A 6467-nucleotide genomic window follows, 5' to 3' on the forward strand; every position below is an offset into this window, starting at 1 on the left:
GTCGTGTAAAAGAGATGGTGACGATTCTTTGGATAAGTAGTATAATTCCTTATTTGAAATTTTAAAAATATTTCAAAAAATTTATAGTTTAAAAAATCTTATGATTTAGGAGGAAATTTTGGTTTTGATTTAATAAATAAGAGAAAATTAGAAACATTCTTTTTTGGACGTGAGATTTACTGTTAACGTATACTAGCAACATAATGTAATCAAATCTAAAATTTGATGCAAAAGCCCATTTGGCCGTTAACAAATACATAAAATTAAATAAATGTACATTATTTTTACAAAGTTCATGCAATTATTTGAAAAAAATTACCAATTTTCGGTCTTTAATAGTAAGTACCTGACGAATTTTATCACATTATCAGTAGGAAATAAAAAAATCAACCCCGATTACTCGGGGCCATACCTAACTCGAAGGACCAAAATCGGATATAGATACTTCTGGCGTTAATTCCCAGTAATAGAATAATAAATAATAAAGATGTCCAATAGTCCGATAGGTGGGACGCTCGATCAGCACTCGGACGGGCTAAATTCGATACTCATAACGTGTAATCAATTTACTACACCTCTCAACACAAGTTAAGCTTAGCGAAAAGGTCTGTACTTACAGTTATTTAGGGTTAATTTTCAACTATTTACAGTTTCTTGTTTTTAACTTGGCGTGAATGAGGCCCGCCCACCAAATTGTTCACTGATTGTAAGATGGGTATAACATACCCATTAAATTGTTCACCGATTGTACGGTGGGTATAACATACCCATAAAATTGACCACCGATTGTAATGTGGGTATTACATACCCGATTACGTTTTTTTCAAGATTCACATTTTTAATTTATATAATAAATTGTAGTAAGGTTGTATTGCTCTCCTATATCTTCTGTTCTTTTAAACATAATAGAACTATAACGTTACAATATACTGATAAAATATTTATTATTTAACTTGAAACTATTGTTAACAAATTATTCTAACGAGCTACAACAAGCGGAAACTTTCGTTACATAAATCCACAAAATCAGTTACTTCTTACCATTTGAAGCTCGAAACAAAACAAAATTATATCGCTTTTATACTAATGCCTCAATAAGTACCCCGACGGAGAGGTCGGGTGTTACGTACCCTAGACGAGTTCACGCTCGTGTATCTAATAATATCCTTAACCTCCCAGGCCTCTGATATATTCTGACAGAAGGTTGGAGTATTTCCGTTTTGCAATGAAATATAAACAAATGGAATATTTCTGAACAAATTCGAAAACTTAAAACTGTTTTTGAAAGGTGATGAAATACACTTTCAAATGTTACTATTAGACATAAACGTAAAAATAAAAAATAAAATAAAAATTTAGTGATTAGTTTATTTAGCCAAATATATTACGAACATAATTGTCGCCTCACTTTTTTGTCATTTCATATTAAAATAATTAATAAAAATTTCAAAAAGAAGTTCCATAACTTTTTTTCATATCGCGGTCGGAACCTTTGGTCTCAAAAAGGAGCACATTTTAAGTCTTATGTATATAACTTCTAGATATGAATAAAAAAGCGTTGTTTTCTTTTTCACACTCTTTAGATCAGCGGTCGGGGAACTTTTTTAACCATTACCCCAAAATATTTTTGCGCAAGTCGATATTACCCCTTCCCCCCATTTTGAAAAAAAGACAATCAATGTATATTTAAATAAACATTATTTATTGAATTAATTTACACGGAAAATGAAAAAAAAGTTACATGAAAATAGTAAGTATGTAATAGACAAACACTATAAAATTCTCAAAAAGGATCAAACAAAAATTGAGATTTTCAGGTTTCTATTTCAGTTTTTGGAGAAATGATGTTGCTTCATGTTTGATACAATTTCTTCAAAATTGGGACTTTTTGATGTAAGAGCAATATGAATACAGTCTTCGGCTTTTAATCGATTTCTGTTATTCGTTTTTATGTTCATCAGAGTGGAAAAGCCTTGTTCACAAAGATAGGTTTTTGCAAATGGCATCAACTTTTTACCGCCTCCTCATGTGCAATTTTGAAAGCCTTCGTAGCTTTTGACATCCAAACAGACGACAGATTGGCTTTGCTCTCAAATTGAATAAGTGCTTCAGTATTAGATCGAAGTTCATGTATTGTTTCTGCCAAACCCGGAGGTTCTTCTGGTATGTAAGCAATTTCACATTTAAAAGGATCTACAACCCAATTGAAAGTATGTATATCAAGATCTGGAAAGTAGTCAGAAAACCGCTCTCTGAGTTTGGTAAGATGTTTTATAACTGTATCCTTGATGTCAAAGTAATATTTATAAAAGTAATATATTCACAGTCTTCCAAAATAGCAAACTAGAAAATTTTCCTTATCACCCTGAAAAAAACATTTTTACCCCATTTGGGGTAATTTACCCCGGTTCCCCGACCGCTGCTTTAGATCATATTTCTCACCATGTAAGTAAGGGAGACACAACATATTTATGAGACCATATGAGTTATTCCCAAAAGAGAACAAATTGGCTTGAGGGGTTAAAAAAACGTTCGATATTAATAAATATTAATAGTAAATTTGAGTTAGGTAGTTGGCCACGGCCGGCGCACAGTGTTTCGTTTCATACAAGCTAGACGGAAAAAAACTCTTTTATAATTATAAAGTGTTTGGAACCCTCTTGTGGGGAGTATTTAATCTGAATGTATTGAAAATTTGTTTTGAAAGTGATTAATTTAATTTTTTTCTTAAAAAAAAAATCGGAAAAAAAATCTTTTAAATAACTAATACAATATTAATACCGTATTTGAGGTTTTTAAAGAAAACAAATTTAAACAGTAAAAAATATTTGTATTTTGAGAATAATAAATACGTCAAAGCACAGTCAGAAAATATAATACAAATCATGAAACAATCGCGAAAGTATAAATAAATGATAAAAAATATCTAAAAAATAATCAAAAAAATCATTATTACTAAACTAGGAAAACAATTTTACACATTTTTAGCAACAAAACTTAATAAAAACAAGCATTAGTTGCAGAAAGTACAGTCATAAAATAAAATAATAATATAAAAAGTTATACAAGAACAGTAACGAAACAAAAAATTATTACTTATCTAATAAAGTGCTATCTGAGTCATTTGCGGCACGAGATATTAAGTGCACATAAAAATCTTTAATTTTTTTAAGACAGAGTACAGGACGAATAGATTTCTGAGAAAGTGCTTAAAAATAATGCTTATTGAAACTAGATGCTATCTGAGTTATGTTCAGAGGAGTCATCAGAATAATGTTCAGAGGAGTCATCAGATCGCAAACATTGTGTTCTTGAAGATGCGATGAATTCCTCGCTCGGACCACATGCTTCTTTTACTTTCCTCAAGCTATAAAATGACGAATATAGGTAATGGCCGGCTTTGATGGCATTTCTACGCATGACTTTGTATGAATGCGAAGTAAGTTTGCAATCTACATAAACACTTAGCGCTTCTTCAATGGTTAATGTGCGCTGTTCCTTTAATTGTCGACGATCCCTCCATACTTTTGCCAGTTCATCAGAAGAAGCTTCCGAGTTTTCCAGGAGATCGGCAACGGTACGTTTTCCAGTTGCACGAACCTACATCTGTTCGGCAAACGAAAGTTCGACAGATGTCCTCGTATTCACTAAGTTACACACTTTCATTCTTTTACTTCGATCACTGCACGCCTCAAAATCTTTTGCGGGCCTTTCAGTGGATGTAGATGGCTGATTTCTATCCAATTGAGAATTTTCACGTAAATCTTCAATTACAAAAACGTTTTCACTGCCTTGAAGCCACTCACCAAATTTAACAACAAATCTTTCGAGAATCCGAGAGGCTGCGGTCCACTTTTTGGTTATATTCAAAGATATTAACTGTACTTGGCTTTTCAATTTTTTTTCACTTTTTGCACTGAGATTTTGACGTTCAAATTTACTTAAAATATGATTATATATTCCCTGAAACCTTTCTTTCTTGGGTAAACTTCTCCACGTCTCGAACAATTCCTGCCTGGAAATCTGGTATGTGGTGCCTTTAAAATGACAAAATATGATTGGTGAGCATTAATGAGCAAAAATATCGAAACTGATTTGAATAGAAAATTAATTGCTCAATCTAGAAAAAAAAAAATCACGGAACCTTATCCTTATACTTTATCCGAAATAAATTCTCGAGAAGTTAGAAATGAAATATTTTTAAACCACAAAAAAATACACAAGTTAAACATTATTTAAAAAAAAACTGTAATGTTTTATATAAAAAAAATTACAATTATAACATACTACATACCTTCCAAAGTAGACTCCATTTTTTTTAGAACCAAAAAAAATACTTTAAACAAATAAACAACCTTACAGCTCGCGCGACAAGATGCGAATAAAAGCAAATGATAATTCATAAATTCATTTACCTAACTTTGGGGCTCTGGTATGAGTCAACCCGTGCATTAATTACCCCAATTACAAAAGCATTTGTCACACTAACTACCTGGTAATACCCCCATGACGTCATTTTTCAAGAATTCCAAAGAGAGTTTTTTCCGTCTAGCTGTATGAAACGAAACACAGTGCGGCGCTTCAAACGCCCTGACATTAACAGTATCAGTATTGTGTAAAATCTTGTTCTGTCATGATTAGTATAGTATAATCCATAGACAAAATGCAAACAATAATTTGCTAACGAAATCTGCCTCAATACAAGTTCGCTTAGTAAGGCAGGTTATGCCCAACTTAAATATACTATATTACGCTTTTTATACATAATTATTTTCAATTTCTGTTATTATCATTTAAACTTAACTGCTTGTTCGCCGACATATCCTTACGGTCATGAAAAATTTGTAACCGTTGAACGCTGACTTATCATTATGGATCGTTCAAAACATACCTTCTTTTCACAGGATTTTGAATCATACAAAATGTTAGCAGCTTACTAAAATAAAACTTATTCGATCAGCAACAAAATAAACAATAAGATAAGAGTTTTTGCTTTCTTGTTTCTTGAAGAGCAGCCATTTAAAAATAATAACAAAGTTATTAGGTACTACGTCATTCTTTAAGACCCCGCATACACAATTTCTATCGATTTATAATAAGTTTCTCTTTAACTCCTTATGTTTTTAAGTTAAGAAACAAATTATTTTTGAAGATAATATCTATACATTTGTAATGCATAAACGTTAATTATATGAAATTCCTCAAGAAAGCTCCAAAAATAATTAAAAACACGTTTAGTTTTGTTATTTAATATGTTATAGAAATGATACATTCACAGTGTATTTTTAAATACAACTAAAGCATTTGTCGATAGATTTTTGCTCTATTTCGAACGAGTCGTGTTTTATTAAATATTTTCACCATTTATGCTTAATTATTTTCGTTTTTTAATATTAGCGCGCTCCCTCTAACATTTGTATATACTCGTATCTCCCTTTCAAACCATCTTTAAACGCTTAGGTACTACGAGGCCTTAAGTTCAAGTTGTAAAGTTTGTTTGTATTCTCTATTTGTATCATGAAAAATACTTGTGCAAATAGTTTCGTATTTCTTTACTACTACTACACGACTCGTTTGAAATAGAGCAAAAATCTCTCGACAAATGCTTTAGTTGTATTTAAAGATACACTATGAATTTTTTCATGCATATAACATATTAAATAACAGAAAAAAAAGTGTTTTTAATAATTTTTGGAGCATATTTTGCAATTTTTTTCTATCGAGGAAATTTCATATAATTATTTTATCAACTCGGCATCTGAATAGAGATTATCTTAAAAATAACTTATTATATTTAATTAAGAGCTCAAACACTCAAAAAACTTTACTAACATTTTTTTATAACATGCGAGAGAAAAACAAAAACATTTCGCTGATTGTAACTAGCTATTCTGGGGAAACTACTTATGGTAGAGTATATACTATTTTTAAAAATAAATAAACACATTATCTAGTAAGAAGGTACAATTTGCAGAATAAACATTTTCAAAAAATAAGTAAGTTATTACAAAAATAGTAGGAGCCGGCGTACGGCGAGCCGCGAGAAAGATGGAAAATTTTGGGTCGACGCACCACGGAAGTATTATGTCGCTTAAGCTCGGCGTCCCAAAGGTTAACACTAAATTAAAAATTTGTGGCTGACGTAAGTCAAAAGTGAGATAAATTTATTATTGTTTATACTATTTTGTTAAAAATTTTAACCTAAAATAATATAACTATAATAATAATTATTATTTGATAAATCAATACCTTCATATTTTTTTTTAAAACCCTCCCTGAACTCAGAGTGCCAACATAAAAATCTTAAATATTTGTTTCAAAATATCCGGGTACACGGAGAAAACTTTTTAATTAATTTATTAAAAATCTGTTCAATTTTTTTTGTATTCCTGTTTAAATCGGGATTGCAGGCCTTTAACGAATGAATCGACAGATTTCCTAACAAAATCTCAGTTAAACACGAATGT

The sequence above is a fragment of the Hesperophylax consimilis genome, chromosome 22, assembly GCF_061612785.1.
Source record: "Hesperophylax consimilis isolate HC1 chromosome 22, BYU_Hcon_1.0, whole genome shotgun sequence".
Taxonomy (NCBI): domain Eukaryota; kingdom Metazoa; phylum Arthropoda; class Insecta; order Trichoptera; family Limnephilidae; genus Hesperophylax; species Hesperophylax consimilis.